Source organism: Pleurodeles waltl, chromosome 8, assembly GCF_031143425.1.
Source record: "Pleurodeles waltl isolate 20211129_DDA chromosome 8, aPleWal1.hap1.20221129, whole genome shotgun sequence".
Classification (NCBI taxonomy): Eukaryota; Metazoa; Chordata; class Amphibia; order Caudata; family Salamandridae; genus Pleurodeles; species Pleurodeles waltl.
In genome coordinates this window covers 1,279,078,477-1,279,097,641 of record NC_090447.1, presented here as the reverse complement: position 1 = coordinate 1,279,097,641, position 19,165 = coordinate 1,279,078,477, and positions in this window count along the sequence as shown.

Sequence of the window (19,165 nt, the reverse complement as noted above, 5' to 3'; positions counted from 1 at the left end):
CAGTGCCACTTTGACCCAATCTGCGACTTTACTTGAACCAAGGCTTGTTAGACAAATCCAGCGCCAAAACTCACCTGCATCCAACACCTCTATGTGGGACATCCATTGCATCATGCAGGAACCCACAGCCATCTTCCTTTGGTGCATTTTTGCAGTCTTCATCTAACAGGGGACTCTTCTTTTGCACCCTCTTCTAGGTTGGCAGGGGCACCTGTCCTTCCTGGAAGCTTCTCTGACTTCTGGACTTGGCCTCTTCTCTTTGCAGGTCTTCAGGCCCAGGAATCCACCATTTGTTGGTTGCAGTCTTGCTTGGTTCTTGCAATAACTTTAATCACGACTTGTACTGTGTCCTAAGGAAACTTGCAGTACTTTACTCCTACCTTCCTGGGCTCTGGGAGGGGTATTTTACTCACCATTGTGGTTTTCCTACTCTCCCAGCGATTCTCTCCACACTACACTTGCCTAGGGGGCAATTTGTGATTCGCATTCCACTTTCTTAGTATATGGTTTGTGTTGCCCCTAAACCTATTTTCTCCTATTGCATTTTATAGCAATTCCTATTGTTTGCACTATCCTATGTCTAATTACTTACCTTATTTTGGTGTCTAGTGTATACTGTATATTGTGTATGATACGTACCTCCAGTAGGAGTATTGCCTCTAAGATATTTTTGGCCTTATGTCACCCAAATAAACTGCCTTTTTGTTGGTAACATTGAGTATTGTCTTTACTTGTGTATAAATACTGTGTAACTATAGTGGTATTGCAGGAGCTTTGCATGTCTCCTAGTTCAGCCTAAGCTGCTCTGCTACAGATACCTCTATCAGCCTAAAATGGTAGAACACTATTACATTTCACTAATAAGGGATAACTGGACCTGGTATAAGGATCAAGTAGCCAAGGTACCCACTACAAACCAGGCCAGCCTTCTACAGTCCCTGAGTAATGCTAGCGCGTCTGACCTTAATAAGTAAACTTACAAGGGCACGCGAATAGGTCGATGAACCTCTTGACATGCAAATAAGATGATCCCACCATAATTACAGTACATGTAAATCAATAACCAATACAAAATATCAATAATCAACAATAATCAATAACATTATTAATTAATAGTTAGTAATTGTCACACACCATGACCTTTCAGCCATGAATAATCACACCTTTCAGTAAAGTTAGATTAATTATTTTCATATATCAACAATGCTAACGTCATGTAAATTATCCTCAAAATTAAATGTTACGCAAACAGAAACAACACTGGCTGTCCAAAGCGACAGAAAAACATAATCTAATCAAAGATTGAACTATTACACATTCTAAGATTACAGTGCAAATTAATAACAAGAACAATTGCATAAATGAGACCACATACATTTAGATTCAGCAAAGAAATTCACCAAGCATTATTCCCTGTTGGCAGATTTTCATTAGTGAGAATCATTATCTAACACCAGATTATCATCAGCATGTTGGGCTTCATGCAAAACAATTTAGTAACATGAATTTGGAAAAACGTCTAACTATGGCTCTCGCAAAAGAGTATGGTTGGTACCTAGAAAGGAAAAGCAAATGTGCATAACAGACACATGGGTACAAATAATGCCTCTCCTCAATTGGATCGGCAAGACAAGATAGTCTTCGTCATTAGGACATCAGTCAATCAGCAAGGCATCAGGATTCAGAATCAAAGTTCAGAAAACGCAAAGTCTTTAAGCAATAAAGTTAAGCACGTATCTTGTTAAGACAGACAAGAAAACATTGACCTTTCGGCCAGCAAGAGAAATGGGCAATGGGCTAATGGCAAATGCTGGTTTCTTTTCAGTGCAGTCCTGTTAAATTAAATTCACTAAAACTACTTCCCAAATCCCTGTTGGTCAAGGGATTGCATGTTCACACTTTGTCCAATAAAACTAAAACTCTAAATCTATGAATTCTACCATTACTCCATTCACATGTCGCTGATTGTTTTTTCCTGCAATGTCCTCATCATCCGGCTCGTCAGGTAACAATATTGTTGCAGCTTCTACTCCAGTCAGTGTCTCCATTGTTCTCCTCCTGAGAAAGCCAGTCTTACACACATTACACACATATTGTTACATTTAGCAAAAACAGCATCTTCTAGCAGTTGGTCCTCATGAGAAAAGATTCTCAGCTATGATCACATTTACACAATACAATGGAAAATCACAGTTTAATTCTCTAGGACAGCCATTTATTAAACGTTAAGAAATACAGCTTGACATGAGGCCTGGCAAGTAGGCCAAGAACTTTGCTAAGTTAAGGCCTACAATTAATAAAGCTAATACATAATGCATAACCTTTAATATGATATATTACTACATTAGTCAAACATATGTTCCACATTTCACAGCATTAGGCTATTGATAAGTACACTTCGTGAACATTGTCAGCCACTCATCGTAATCACATTTTCAAACGCATGCATTATTTTTCTAAGTTATTATATTTTCTACACAAATCCATTACTCAGAAAACATAAACACTCATTAATAATTTTTATTTAAAAAACTCCTGCGCTAGCAATCCCTCCTCTGATGACTAAATGTGTTATCACACTAACTACCACCCACAAATGTTTGCATCAGCTAAAATTCTGTCTATTCAATCCTGTCATACCTTTTTTCCCTTTTTTACTTTTCCCTATACAATTTTTCACTTTTCATTTCTTTCCTCCTCTGATTAGTCTTCGATCTTTTCAATGTAATTCTTTTGCATAATTTAGACAATCCCTATATTGCAATTAGGCAAACCACAGTAACTAATATCCCCTGCAAGATTTTCAATAGAATCCCATTCCAAATGTTGCTGAGCCAATTTCCCACAAGCAAAACCTTTACCAATCTGTTCACAAACACCTGGGGCCAGATGTAGCAAAAATAAAAATTGTGACTCGCATTTTGCGAGTTGATGCGACTCGCAAAATGCGAGTCGCAAATTGGAATGTCAGAAAAAAAAGCGATCCGATTTTGCGACTCGCAGCCGGACTCGCAACGCTGTGTGCGAGTCCGCAGTTTGTGAGGTCGCTGTTTGCGAGTGTGCAAAAAACGAACTCGCAGTTAGCGAGTGGGTGTCGCAAATTGCGATTACCTTCAAAATTGCATGCAGGTGCAGCAGAACACTCCAGAAAGCATACCAGAACACTCTGGAAACACTTCCTGGCACATGATGATGACATCACAGCCAGGAAGTTAACAAATACACCTGGGAGGATGCCATTGCCATCAGGGAACTGGCGGACGGACTGCTGGGCCAGGCAGAGGCTGGGCGGCGCAGAGATCGCCAGATAATGCTAAGACTGGACAGGATGGCCACATCGATCGGCAGGCTAGCCATCAATACAACAGGCCTGTCGAGGAGGACAGTTGGCCTGCAAATAGAGATGGGCCATTTTGCTGGGGATGTTGCCAGGGGCCTGGGACGTCTCACCCACATAGTTGAACTTATGGAGACACGGGAGATGTCGAGGGCCACCGGGGAAACACCCCAAGACAGTGAGGTGGGCTCAACAGTGAGCAGTGTCTCTGCCACTGACAGTAGGGTGCTGAGGAGTGGTAGGCACAGCACCATGGACGCAGCAGGGACCAGCCAGGCTGGCAGGAGGGGCAGGAGATCATAGACAACAGCCAGGACAGATTAATGTGGCACATGGCGTTAATGTGCCACATGACTGGTTGGCATTTTCCTGCCCATGGACAATTTCAACTTGTATATAGTTTCTTCATGACATTAATAAAACAGTTATTTTTGTTCCACTTAACAAATGGAGTGTTTGGTTAATAGGTGAGTATGGTGGGAGTTGACACGTACCGTCTAAAATATTGCGTTGCAATGTGGTCCCGTCTCAGTCTGCCTTGATTAGCTAGACTCCTATCCCCATGATGGCGATGTGGTTGTTCTTGCTCTTCATCATCAGGATCTGGGTCTGCAGGGGTGAGAGGTGGCCCACTTCGGGTGGCTATGTTGTGGAGGATGGCGCAGGCGACCACAATTTTGAAAGCGGTAATGGGGGTGTATTGGAGGGCGCCTCTACTGCGGTGGAGGCATCTGAATCTTGCCTTCAGCAGCCCGAAGGTGCGCTCGATCAGGTTCCTGGTCCTCTTATGCGCACTGTTGTATTGCCTCTCTGATTCAGTTCTGGGTGTTAAAAACGGAGTCATGATCCAAGGCCTGAGAGCATATGCACTGTCACCTGTTGGGCACAAAAGTACACTGTTAGGAAGTCCAGATAGTCGTGCACAGTGACCTGTGTGTATGTCTGCAAGTGTCTGTGGCTCTACCTAGGAGGTAACCGTCTCCAAATTCCCCACGTTCCAGGCGTTGATGTATCCCACTATGCCTAAAAATGTATGAGTCCTGGGTACTGCCAGGAAACTTAGCTACGATGTCCGTGATGACATAATGGGCATCACAAACAACCTGTATGTTGAGTGAGTGGGTACACTTCCTGTTGCGGAAAATGTGTTCCAGATTAGCAGGGGGGCATATTTGAATGTGTGTCCCATCTACACACCCTATGACATGAGGAAAGTGGGCAATGCGGTAAAAGTCCAGCTTGGTGCTGTTAATTTCTGCCTCATTCCTTGGTAAGTATATGAAGTGAGACATGTGCGTGACTAAGGCATCTAGGAATGCCCTGAGGAACCTTGACACTGCACTTTGGGATAACCCACCTGCCACGGCAATGACCCCCTGATAGCTCCCTGAGGCCAAGAGGTGCAGTGCGCATAGTACTTGCACATGCGTAGGGATGGCGCAGCCACGCAGAGTCTTGTGTTCTAGCTGTGGTTTCAGTAAATCTATTAATTCTAGAATGGCTGCGATGCTAAGGCGGTATTTGTCATAGATCTCCTCTTCAGTTTGCTGAAAAAGAGTCTGCCTGGTTCTATATATCTTCTCCTGTCTGTGGCCCCTCCTCCTCCTCTGCTGGGCTGCATAGACTCTCCTCCTCACTGCTATCAGGTATATCTCCGCCATCTTGAGTAAGCCAGATGCCTTCTGGGTCCCCTTTTATACTTTGGTAATGGTTACCACCTGCTCTGAGTTAGTGGTAAATGGGACATGCAAACTGGGCTATTTGCGGGTCGCAAAATGGGGTCGCACCGGATGCGACTCGCAAACGGGTCCCATCGCTTTTTGCGAGTCGGAAATGGGCTTTTTGCATCCCATTTCCGATTTTGCACTGTCGCAAATTGCGATTCGGCCCGTTTGCGAGTCGCAATCGTTTGCTACATCTGGCCCCTTCATTTCTTTCAAATCAGCACTTTCATTAGTCAGAGTAGTAATTAAGTCTTTAATTTCTGTACTATTATTAGGAATATACGAACAACAATGCCTAGAATTAATCATTCTACAAACTCCGCCATCCTTCGCTAAAAGAACATCTTAAGCAAGACGATTCTGAAAAGTCATAGCTCTTTCAGCAGCTAATTCAGTATCTATCAAGAAAATAGATCCTGAAAAATTTGTTAGCATGTTATCCACAATAGTAGACAACATTTGAATCTTTATTGAATTTAGAACGACTCACACTGAAGGAATCATTGCTCCAAATATATCTCCCACTATACTAGAAGGAGACTCCCTCCTCTGTCTCATATGATTTAGTTCAGTCACTTTTGGAAACTTCTTCAAATCATTCATTTGATAAATCTTTGGGAAAACTATCCCTAAATAACATATCCCATACCATCCTCTTGGTACACGGTAATAAGCATTAAGACCACAGATGTAATAAATCCCAGGAATTGCTGGATCCTGTCCATTCAACATAAACGTCCATTTACTCTGAACCAAAAACACATGTCTACATTCACTTGTTCCCACAAATAAAGTGTCAGTGCATGATTTAGGCCTATACATGCAGAGTTTCCCTAGGTGTTGCACATCTAAAGCTAATTTCCCTTGCATTCTAATTGCACTATAAGCATAATCATTCCTGTAAGTCCTTTCCGCTAAGCCTTTTTCTAACTTATCCTTCAATGCCTTTCTCCTGTCATCTGTGTGATCTAAAAGCTTTTCTCTAAAGGTGTAAGCAAGCATGTTAAATTATTGCGGTGGGCATAAGCCATGCCAAACGTCAATGTAGGTCCAAAGAAACCTCTAAAGAATACTATGTCATTATCCTTAGCTACTCTACACAAATACCTAATTATAGGGACAAATGAAAACACAACATAATTCTAGTAAAAGTACTGGATGTACTCCTGGTTATAAAATCTTGTTAGTAGCAGGCTACAGCTTATTCCATACATTAAAGGAATACTATGGAATGTACCTCCTTCCTCAACTGATGAAGAAATCTGCGTACACACATAACAATTCCTTGCATCCATCGTCTCAACAAACTCACTCAACAAGCGATAGAAGACATGAGAAGAAAGTTCTCCTTGCACATTAGTATCCCCATGTAAATACTTCTCATCTAACCTAAACCTCTCTATTGCTGTTAGTGCAGCAGTTGTGTCAAAAGCAGAAGTATGGTTGGCTTCACCCTTCTCAAGAACAGACATACCCACAATCAACACCACAAACAATATCCCACACATAATCGCCAAACCAATACTCATATATTTACAGCGCCTAGTATTCCTACCCTGCTGGCTAATGTTACTTATGATCTGTAAAGTATCAGAAAACAGAAGGAACATTTTGAAAAAAACTGCAGCAAAAATCCAAAACAAACTACTCTTCTTTCAGCAGTTATTTACGGCTCTCAGTTTCACTTCCAGGATCCCTTGTCAAAACCGGTAAGCAGCTTGTCAAAATCAGGTTTCAAAAGTAAAATAGGGTTATCACAGTCTCTTCAGGTTACGTTCAACAGTTTCTTTCGCAAAAAAATTCTCTCAGATTGTTTCAACAGTTCAGTTCACCAGCTTCCTTCAAGTGCCAAAATACTGACCCAGAATGTCTCTATCAAAACAAAAAGACAAAAATTATTGCTGCCATTCACTTGTAGTTGCATATGCCTATTCAGGACCTGTGTATCTTCTACTTGCTATTCTCTTTCTTTTCAACTTTCAATAACCATTCAATTCTCCTTCACTTAGATCTTTTCTCCTTGTTGTATTTACTTCTTCCTCGATTGTTGTCTCAACAAACCCTTCCTTTCCTTTTCCTTGTGGCTCTGGCCACTTATCTCCTTTCAGTGGACCTTTTGTCAGTCTTCTCTTCTGAGTTGAACTTGAAAAATCCCTTGGTCTGCAGTGTTTTCTCTTGACAAACCTGCAACAGGTTCAGGGGGAGTCAGATCACAGTGACTTTTATCCACCTCAACTCCTTTCCCCTCTGGGTCTGGCAATTGCTCTGTTTGTCTCTCAAGATTGTCTGCTTCTGGGAAAGCCCTCCTCTGACTAGGCACTCCTGCTGCCTCAGTTAAGATAGGCACTCCATAACACTCCTGGAGATCTTCTCCTTCGTCTCTTACAGGAGTGACTGAACCGGCCTCAACAGGCTCAGATCTGGTCTCAGTTCCACTTTGTTTTATTTCTGGCCCTAAGACTTGTTTCACTGTCGTGGGCACTCTCAACAACTCTTCTTCCTCATGATCCAGTGGACATGCACTTTCTTTGTGTGACTGGCATGGATCCAGTTCGGAATTCCAGTGCACTTAACATCTGTGGTAGTTGTCAGAACTACCTGGAACTGTCTTTTCCAACAAGGCTTCAAACACGTTTTCCTCATGTGTTTCTGGACCACAACGCAGTCTCCGTCTCTCAGGTTGTGCCCTGGGTCATGAATTGGTGGCAGTGTGGTGGCTTCCACCTGCTGAGAGAAAGAGCAAACCACATCAGCCAGACCTTTGCAGTAGTCCAACACCATATCATCTGTAATGTTGACAAGTGCATTTGCAGGCACTGCTGGCAACCTCCTGGCTCGACCCATAAGGATCTCATGCGGCGACAATCCTGTCTTCCTATCGGGTGTGTTTCTCATTGACATCAAAACTAAAGGCAATGCATCAGGCCGTTTCAAATTAGTGGACGCACACATCTTTGAAACTCTTGACTTTAAGGTCCCATTCATCTGTTCCACTAGTCCTGATGCTTCAGGGCAGTAACTACAATGCAACTTCTGCTCATGGTTCAATGCTGCACACAGTAATTTAATTACTTCATTGTTGAAGTGACTTCCCCTATCTGATTCTAAAGAGATTGGAAACTCGAAACGCAGTATCAGTTCCCTAATCAGTAGTTTCGCTACTGTGAGACTATCATTTCTTCATGTAGGGTAAGCTTCAATCCAGTGACTAAAAATGCAAACAATCACCAACACATACAGGCATCTCAATAAAATCCATCTGCATTCTGCTGAATGGACCACCTGTTCTCCCAATGTGGCTCAAATTAACCACTGTCCCTTTCCCCTTGTTCAATTGTTGGCAAATGACACAACAATGGCAAATTGCTTCAGCAACCTTTCTAAACCTTGAGTTGAACCAATCTTGTTTAAACAAATGAATCATGGCATCCCTCCCAACATGTGCTTGGCCATGATAATGTCTAGCCATTTGAGACAACAGACTATTTGGCAAAACCAGTGGACCATCTTCTGAAACCTACAATTCATCTTGTCTTTGCACACATTTCTTTTTGCTCCATGAACGTTTTTCCTCCCTGTCAGCATTATTTTCAATGTTTCCAAGGTGTCAATTACTTTCAGTGCAAAACTTGGACATGTTTTGCCTTCTTCGGGTAACAGTTCCCACTTATCTTTGAACGATATACAGTTCAATGCGGAAAACCTTTGCGACTTGATCCGCATATCCATTTCCCAATGATACAAAGTTCTGCGACTTCAGATGTGCACTGCATTTTACCATGGCGATCTTTTCAGGCATTTGAATAGCATTTAACAGTTCTTTAATCCTTCACCATTTCTCTCTGGTGAACCAGAAGAGTTCATGAAACCTCTCTGTGACCAGAACTGGCCAAAACCATGGACTAATCCAAATTAGTACTGGCTAGCCGTATAGTCTGTAACTTTCAACTGAGCAGAAACATGTCACGCTCTGGTAAGGGCTACCAGTTCTGCTACTTGGGCAGAATACACTCCTCGAAGCCAGGAAGCTTCCAAAATACCAGTAATTGTGCACACGGCATATCCTGCTCTCAGTGTCCCTGCATTGTCTCTCAGATAGGAACCATCAACAAAGATGATTTGGTCATTCTCTTCCAATCGGGTATCTCTAATGCTAGGTCTTGGTTTTGTGCACAAGTAAGTTACTTCAAGACAATCATGCTCAACATCTTCCAATTTCTCAATTTCAACATTTTCATTTGGAAGTAAGGTTGCCGGGTTCAGCACTCTACATCTTTTCAATTACACATTTGGTGAATCCTAGAATACTCGTTTCATATCTGGTCAACCTCGCACCAGTCAAATATTGGGGTTTTGTCCTTGGAAGTACAATCTCAATAGAGTGAGGGACCATTATCGTCAGGGGATGTGCCATCACAATGCCTTTACACTGTGTAAGGCTTTGCCCAACCGCTGCAACTGTGCGCAAACAACTTGGTAAGGCTGCTGCAACTGGGTCCAAAGTAGCTGAAAAATATGCTACTGGGTGGTTTACACCTCCATGGACCTGTGTCAAGGCAGACAAAGTACATGCATCACGCTCATGACAAAACAATGTGAAAGGTTTTGTGTAGTCAGGCATACCCAAAGCTGGAGCCTGGCACAGATTCTCTCTCAATTCAGGGAACACTTTAATTCCAGACTGGTCTAACACTATAGGATCAGTGACTTCCTAATGAGTCAGCTTCTGCAATGGTCTCGAAATGACTGAACAATGTGAAATCCATTGGCGACAGTAGCCTACCATCCCTAAAAACATCCTGACATCTCTCTTTGCGGTTGGGGGATTTATCTGCAATATGGCTATAATCCTTTCTCTGGATATCTTTCTTGATCCTTTCTCAATCTGGTGACCCAAGTATTTCACAACTTTTTGACAGTATTGCAATTTAAGCATAGACACTTTGTGACCATTCTTTCCCAAATGGTTCAGTAAGGCAATTGTATCATACTTGCACTCGTCTTTTATTTTAGACACAATCAGCAAGTCATCAACATACTGCACCAAGGTCGATTAAAAAGGCAATCCCAACGATTTCAAATTCTTTTTCAAGATCTGATTGAATATGGAAGGTGACTCTGAAAACCCTTGAGGAATTCTGCACCAATAATAAACAAAAGAGAAATTGGCTGTCCTCATGAAGAGGAACAGAAAAGAAGGCTTGTGACAAATCAATAACAGTGAACCACTCAGCATCACATGGAATCTGAAATATTATCATAGCTGGATTTGACACCATGCAACAACATTTGACCACAATCTCATTTATTTTTCTCAAGTCCTGGACTATTCTAACTTTCTCACAGGGCATTTGCAAACCCATTACGGGTGAATTATATTGGCTGCTCTATACTTCCTTCAAAACCCCTTGCTTTACAAAGTCTGCAATGATCTGGGCGACCTTCATAAAGGCATCTTGCGTCATGTGGTACTGCAGAAGTTGAGGAAAAACTGCATTCGGCTTAACAGTAATTTTAACTGGCTCATCTCCCTTTATCAGACCTACTTCTTTTCCTGTCAAATCCCACACTTTCTCCTTAACTGTTCCTTGCAAATCAGGATGAAGCCCCTTCACTGTAATCATCAGAAAAATTTAAATCAGAGGATATTCCTCATTTGTAGTTTCACTCTCTGGGGCTTGGTCATCTTGATCATCACTGTTCATCTGAATCTCAGTTCCATCATTTGAACAAGTAATCGAACATTTGGTCTTACACAACAAGTCTCTTCCCAATAGGGATACCGGACTTGAATCGCAGACTACAAATTTGTGCAGTCCCTGAAAGTTGCCAATTTTAAGCTGAACTGGTTCTGCAATTGAGTTAGTCAAATATTGATTTTCTACTCCTACAATCTGAACTGTTTTACCTGAAAGGGGCAAGTTTGGAACTTCTAGATCTCTCACTGTAGAGCGTGTAGCTCCTGTGTCAACCAAGAATGAAACTCTGTGACCCATAACCTTTCCCTTCCCATAGGACCTCTCTGATCTACTTCTAAGGAAGTTGCAAGCACACATGGCTCCTCATCCAAACTGTCGCTCATCCAATCATCACTAATTCCATTCTCACTGTGTAACGGGAATTGGTGCACTGTGTTATTACTTTGGTTAAGCCTCTGAGCTGTGACCTGTTGAGAAAGTGTTAGAAATTGGGTTTTTGGTTGGCAGTCAGGTTACCCTCTGTCCAAGCAAGAACCCTCACTCTAGTCAGGGTAGATCACACACAATCCAAATTATCCTGTGCCCACCCTCTGGTAGGTTGGCACGAGCAGTCAGGCTTAACTTAGAAGGCAATGTGTAAAGTATTTGTGCAATAAATCATAAAATAACACAATATAGCACCACAAAAATACACCACGCAGTGTTTAGAAAAATATATAATATTTATCTGGATAATTGCAGGTCAAAACGATCAAAGATGCAATATGAGATTGCAGAGATATCACACAAAAGTGTTATAAAGTGTCTTAAGTCTTTAAAAAAGCAAACAAAGTCTCTTCCAAGCACAAAGTACCTGGTTTAAAGTGGAAAATCTCCGCAAAGGGACGCAGGGGGGCAGGAGATACGTGGAAAAATGGTGTGTGCGTCGGTTTTTCCCCTTCACACACGGACTTGCGTCGTTATTTTTCACGCGGGGAAATCGGGCGTCGGTTTCCGTCGCGCGGACAGTCTCCTTCTGTGGTTCGCGGGATTACCAGATGTCCCGGGGTCTGTGCGTGGAATCATAGGCTTGTTTTCTGGCTGCGCGTCGTTACGGTGGGCTGTGCGTGTAATCTTCTCCCTCACGGCAGGCGTTGCGTCGATTTCCTCTCTGAAGTCAGGTGGCGTTGTCCAGACGAGGCCGTGCGTCGAAGTTTCGGTCGCACCGCAGGCGTCGTGTCGAGCGGCGTCTTTCCGGATCGGCGTGCGGTGAATTTTTCACCGCAGAGCAAGCTGTGCGTCAAATTTTTCGGTGCACAAGGCATCCAAATGAAAAAGAGAAGTCTTTTTGGTCCTGAGACTTCAGGGAACAGGAGGCAAGCTCTATCCAAGCCCTTGGAGAGCACTTCAGCAGCAAGGCAAGAGTTCAGCAAGGCAGCAGGGCAACAGCAAGACAGTAGTCCTTTGTAGAAAACAGTCAGGTGAGTCCTTTAGGCAGCCAGGCAGTTCTTCTTGGCAGGATGCAGGTTCTGGTGTAGGTTTCTTCTCCAGCAAGTGTCTGATGAGGTAGGGCAGAGGCCCTGTTTTTTACCCAAATGTGCCTTTGAAGTGGGGGAGACTTCAAAGAGTTGCTTAGAAGTGCACCAGGTCACCTTTCAGTTCAATCCTGTCTGCCAGGGTCCCAGTAGGGGGTGTGGAAGTCCTTTGTGTGAGAGCAGGCCCTCCACCCTCCCAGCCCAGGAAGACCCATCCAAAATGCAGATGTATGCAAGTGAGGCTGAGTACCCTGTGTTTGGGGTGTGTCTGAGTGAATGCACAAGGAGCTGTCAACTAAACCTAGCCAGAAGTGGATTGTAAGGCACAGAAAGATTTAAGTGCAAAGAAATGCTCACTTTCTAAAAGTGCCATTTCTAGAATAGTAATATTAAATCCGACTTCACCAGTCAGCAGGATTTGGTATTACCATTCTGGCCATACTAAATATGACCTTCCTGCTCCTTTCAGATCAGCAGCTGCCACTTCAACAATGTATGAGGGCAGCCCCAATGTTAGCCTATGAAGGGAGCAGGCCTCACAGTAGTGTAAAAACGAATTTAGGAGTTTTACACTACCAGGACATATAAACTACACAGGTACATGTCCTGCCTTTTACCCACACAGCACCCTGCTCTAGGGGTTACATAGGGCACACATTAGGGGTGACTTATATGTAGAAAAATGAGAGATTTAGGCTTGGCAAGTACTTTTAAATGCCAAGTTGAAGTGGCAGTGAAACTGCACACACAGGCCTTGCAATGGCAGGCCTGAGACAAGGTTAAGGGGCTACTTAAGTGGGTGGCACAACCAATGCTGCAGGCCCACTAGTAGCATTTAATCTACAGGCCCTAGGCACATACAGTGCACATTACTAGGGACTTATAGGTAAATTAAATAGTCCAGTTGGGTATGATCCAATGTTACCATGTTTAAAGGGAGAGAGCATATGCCCTTTAGCACTGGTTAGCAGTGGTAAAGTGTGCAGAGTCTACAAATCAGCAAAAATGAGGTCAGAAAAAGAGAAGGCGGAAGGCAAAAAGTCTGGGGATAACCCTGCAGAACGGCCATTTCCAACATATCCCCCTTCCAGCCTAAAGCCAGGGTAGACTAATCAATACTCTGATGGGCTTCCCTGCTTAAGGCGACAGAACATGGACAATTGCCCGCTACTGCAGGGGCACTTGTCAGTTCTACGCCTTTCTGAACTCAGTGAGGCTTCTTTTTCTGTACTTTCTGGGGCCACTGAACTGGCCCATGGGGAACCCTACTCATCACCTGAGGACCCCATCTGTAAAGCTCCTAACTTTAATTTGCTTACAGATGCATCCCAGTATGCAGACAGTACCACCATGGCCAACAAAGTGATGTGGCCCATTCCATTCCTTGGGTCTGACTTCTATCCCCAACCCAGGGAAAACTCTGCCCACAAGGACAGAAACTAACAGATGCCACTGACAGCTGTCAGTGTCATGAGCCAGGCCCCAGACAATCCACTGCTAAGTGGAGACCCTGAGGGGGGCCATTGGATGAGCTTCTCCTCCAGCGGGGGGCTGGTAGGGAGCTCCCAAGGGACTCCTGAAGCATCCCAGAATAGGGGGCAGTAGCCCCAGGGGTCTTGCACCCCTTCTCCATTCTCACCAGGTCAGGGGTGGGTCCCTGATACTGGTCACTCAGCTCAGGGTCTGTACCCTGAGGCTGAACAGAGGACAGGGGTGAGTCCTTCCTCGCCGTGCCTCCCCATCTGGGCTCACATACCGTCCTCTGTGGAGTGGTACTGCCAGACATCTGAACTGTCAGGGCACCCTTAGGCGTCAACCCTCTCAGTTCTCCTGACACTAAGGGAAACCCAGAATGCAGTCAATGGGCAGCTGGGGACTAACTATGACCCTCCTCTGGGTCACCTCCCCACCCCACTCTAGGGACACTCGGGCCATGGGGCGGAAGACATCCTCCCCAATGGCTGGAGTCACTCTACACACCTGTCTGTTGTACTGCTCTGGTGACACTAGTCTCTCCACAATCATGGTAAGACTAGCCCCTGTGTCTCTCAGAGCGGTGACTGGGACCCCATTCACTCCCACCTGGTGGAAGTGACGACTCCCACCCTCAGGGATCACCAGTTTACCCTCTGAGTCCACCTCCCAACTAAAGGAGAGGAAGGCATGGTCTACGACCTGCCCCTGGGGACTACTTTCCCCTAAGGCCACATGGGCCACCCCTGTAGAGGTCCCAATACTGGGTGAGTTCTTTGGACAGACAGAGTCCCACTTCCTGTGTCCTAGCTGGGAACACTCAAAGCAGCGGGGTTGGGAATGGGATGCTTTGGGCCATTGCCCACCAGAACCACCACCCTGTTTCTCAGATGGGGCATGGGAACCCTTTCCTCCCCCCTTACTCTGGGACTCGTCTGGGTCATCTCTAACCTCCCCCTCACTCTGTCGGGGGGAACCGGAACCACCCTTCTTGGGGTCACTCCCAGATACCTTTTTGGACACTCTGGTACTATCCCAGAGGTCCGCCTCCTCAGCAAGCTTCCTGGGATCAGTCAGTTTACTATCTACCAAGTGCTGGCGCAACTCTGTAAAAGTAGTATTGAGCATATGCTCTCTCAGAATCAAGTTATATAACCCTTTATAATCATCTACTTTGTTGCCCCGCACCCATCCATTCAGTGCCTTACTATAAAAGTCAAAGAAATCTACCAATGTTTGTGTGGATTGTTTGGTGTTGTCCCTGAACCTCTGACAGCATCCCTCAGGGGTCAGCCCAAACTTGGCAAGTAAAGTGGCTTTCTTAACTGGGTATGTGTTTTGATCAGGTTGATCCAATGTGAGAAGTGTGTCTCTCTCCAATGGCGGCACATAACCCCACATAGCTGTACCCCATTGCCCTTCAGGAACCTCATAAGCCCTTAGTGCAACTTCATAAGCAGCTAACTATTTATCTATGTCATCTCCCACCACAAAACTGGGCACCGCATTTTTGGGTATACAAACCTTCTTTTCTCCAGCAGGTCCTGTCTGTATGCTGCCACCATTACTGCTGGATTCAGACTGCTTTCCCATGAGATCCAGCTCCTTGAGACTCAGTTCATGAGCCAACAAAAGTTTATTTTCAGTCAAGGCTCTCTCAGCTGCAGCTTCAGCTGTTTCAGCTTCAATCTGTTTGGCTGCTCTTTCAGCCTCAGCTTGCTTGGCTTCTCTCTCTGCCCTTCTGTCCTCCTGTTGAGCCTCAATTTTCAGTCTTGCCATTTGCAATTGGAACTCCCTTTCTTCTCTCCTTTCCTCTGCGGTCAGGCTTTGCACAGAGACACTGCTCCCTGATCTGAAAGGGGGCACAATTGTAGTGGTAACATCACCCACTGATAGCAACAAATCCTCTGAGGGGCCATTTTCTGGCTCCTCTTCCTCATCATCCTCCTCTAAATGGGCTTCTGCCCAGGCCCTCAGCGCCACTTGAAAGTCCTCCTTTTTGGAGGACTCTTGGGTGGGTACTCTCATTACCTTGCAGAACCCTCTTAGCTGTTTGACAGTATATGTATCCAACAGGGCTAGGTCAAAATCTCCTTCTTGAGACCCAGCCAGAGACATGTTGAGTGAGGATTTAGATTTAGAAAGTTGTCAGGAAAAAACAAATTTTAAAAAGAGATAAAAATCAAGTTGAACCTCAACTGTGGGTAGGTAGTGAAATACTTAGCTACTGTATGTCACTGCACAAATACAAGTCCTATCCTCACCGCTGATCACCAGTGTTAGAAATGGGGTTTTTGGTTGGCAGTCAGGTTACACTCTGTCCAAGCAAGAACCCTCACTCTAGCCAGGGTAAGTCACACACAATCCAAATTATCCTGTGCCCACCCTCTGGTAGCTTGGCACGAGCAGTCAGGCTTAACTTAGAAGCAATGTGTAAAGTATTTGTGCAATAAATCATACAATAACACAATATAGCACCACAAAAATACACCACACAGTGTTTAGAAAAATATATAATATTTATCTGGATAACTGCAGGTCAAAACGATCAAAGATGCAATATGAAATTGTAGAAATATCACTGAAAAGTGATATAAAGTGTCTTAAGTCTTTAAAAAGCAAACAAAGTCTCTTTCAAGCCCAAAGTACCTGGTTTAAAGTGGAAAATCTCCGCAAAGGGCCGCAGGGGAGGAGATACGTGGAAAAATGGTGTGTGCGTCGGTTTTTCCCCTTCACACACGAACTTGCGTCATTATTTTTCACGTGGGGTAGTTGGGTGTTGTTTTCCAGCGTGCAGGGAAGTCTCCTCCTGTGGTTTGCAGGATTACCAGATGTCCCGGGGTCTGTGCGTGGAATCCTAGGCTTGTTTTCCGGCTGCGCGTCGTTCCGGTGGGCTGTGTGTGGAATCTTCTCCCTCACGGCAGGCGTCGCGTCGATTTCCTCTCTGAAGCCGGGCGGCGTTGTCCAGGCGAGGCCGTGCGTTGAAGTTACGGTCACACCTCAGGCGTCACATCGAGCGCCGTCTTTCCGGATCGGCGTGCAGTGAATTTTTCACCACGGAGCAAGCTGTGAGTCGAATTTTTCGCCGCACAAGGTGTCCAAATGAAAAAGAGAAGTCTTTTTGGTCCTGAGACTTCAGGGAAGAGGAGGCAAGCTCTATCCAAGCCCTTGGAGAGCACTTCAGCAGCAAGGCAAGAGTTCAGCAAGGCAGCAGGGCAACAGCAAGGCAGCAGTCCTTTGTAGAAAGCAGTCAGGTGAGTCCTTTAGGCAGCCAGGCAGTTCTTCTTGGCAGGATGCAGGTTCTGGTTCAGGTTTCTTCTCCAGCAAGTGTCTGATGAGGTAGGGCAGAGGCCCTGTTTTATACCCAAATGTGCCTTTGAAGTGGGGGAGACTTCAAAGAGTTGCTTAGAAGTGCACCAGGCCCCCTTTCAGTTCAATCCTGTCTGCCAGGGTCCCAGTAGGGGGTGTGGCAGTCCTTTGTGTGAGAGCAGGCCCTCCACCCTCCCAGCCCAGGAAGACCCATTCAAAATGCAGATGTATGCAAGTGAGGCTGAGTACCCTGTGTTTGGGGTGTGTCTGAGTGAATGCACAAGGAGCTGTCAACATAAACCTAACCAGACGTGGAGTGTAAGGCACAGAAAGATTTAAGTGCAAAGAAATGCTCACTTTCTAAAAGTGGCATTTCTAGAATGGTAATATTAAATCCGACTTCACCAGTCAGCAGGATTTGGTATTACCATTCTGGCCATACTAAATATGATCTTCCTGCTCCTTTCAGATCAGCAGCTGCCACTTCAACAATGTATGAGGGCAGCCCCAATGTTAGCCTATGAAGGGAGCAGGCCTCACAGTAGTGTAAAAACGAATTTAGGAGTTTTACACTACCAGGACATATAAACTACACAGGTACATGTCCTGCCTTTTACCCACACAGCACCCTGCTCTAGGGGTTACCTAGGGCACACATTAGAGGTGACCTATATGAAGAAAAAGGGGAGTTTTAGGCTTGGCAAGTACTTTTAAATGCCAAGTTGAAGTGGCAGTGAAACTGCACACACATGCCTTGCAATGGCAGGCCTGAGACAAGGTTAAGGGGCTACTTAAGTAGGTGGCACAACCAGTGCTGCAGGCCCACTAGTAGCATTTAATCTACAAGCCCTAGGCACATACAGTGCACATTACTAGGGACTTATAGGTAAATTAAATAGTCCAATTGGGTATGATCCAATGTTACCATGTTTAAAGGGAGAGAGCAATTGCACTTTAGCACTGGTTAGCAGTGGTAAAGTGCGCAGAGTCTAAAAATCAGCAAAAATGAGGTCAGAAAAAGAGAAGGACGAAGGCAAAAAGTCTGGGGATAACCCTGCAGAATGGCCATTTCCAACAGAAAGCATAATCGGTTCCTGTTTCATTGGGGTGTGAGGTATTTGAATTTGTTGTCTATGTACCATAGGAACCTGCTGTTGCATTGGCTGCAACTGTGTCATTTGTACATGTGGCATTTGCACCTGCTGCCTGGGTTGACAATTCTGCCCTTGATTCACATTAATTTTAAACTTTGGATTATGACCTCTCACTCTTGGCCTTCTCATGTTCTGGAACAAATTGATGTCATTACTTTGCTGAATGACACCTTCCTGCACCATCATCGAACACTCCAGTTTCCAATGTCCAATGGCTCCACAAATGTGACATGGCAATAATTTCTTAATTCCCTGCACATCATTCTGAACCAACACAGTACCCAAGTCTGGACCACGATTCACATTACCTCTGCGATGTCAACACCAGGACAATGTGCGCTCTACCGTCAACATAATGCAAAGAAAAAAAACTTGTGCAATATAATAATTCATGTATTGTGTGCTGATATTACATTGCAGGTATTTATATTGATATGTCTTTAATACTGTTTCCAATGTATTGTTCATTTCCAAGCCTTTCCTGCAGCCTGACTAGGTGTGGCTGGGTGTGGCAGTGGGCGGGGCTTCAGTCTATTTAAGGAACCCAGCCCAGCTCCACCTGCTCACTATTCAGAGGTCCTAGTGCAGAGCAGCAGCAATTTCCAGGGCTCCTGTTCCGGAGGCCTACTTGGACATTTCTAGGCCCTGTCCTCATTACCTTGGTGATCCTCAAGCATGGCAGTAAGGCGGAGGTCGGGTTAGGCCCTCGACTCTGTTTCTTGAGACTTTTTTAGTTTTGGTCTTTGGATTAAATCGCGTGTGCGATTGGTTCCTGGCATTTGAATCTTGATGGTTGAATCGGCAGCAGTGTGCACAATTCATTCTTGGCCTTTAACCCTTTCATTTCAGATCGGCAGAGTGCGCAATCATTTCCTGGCATTTGAATCTTGATGGTTGAATCAGCAGCAGTGTGCGCGATTCATTCTTGGCCTTTAACCCTTGCATTTCAGATCGT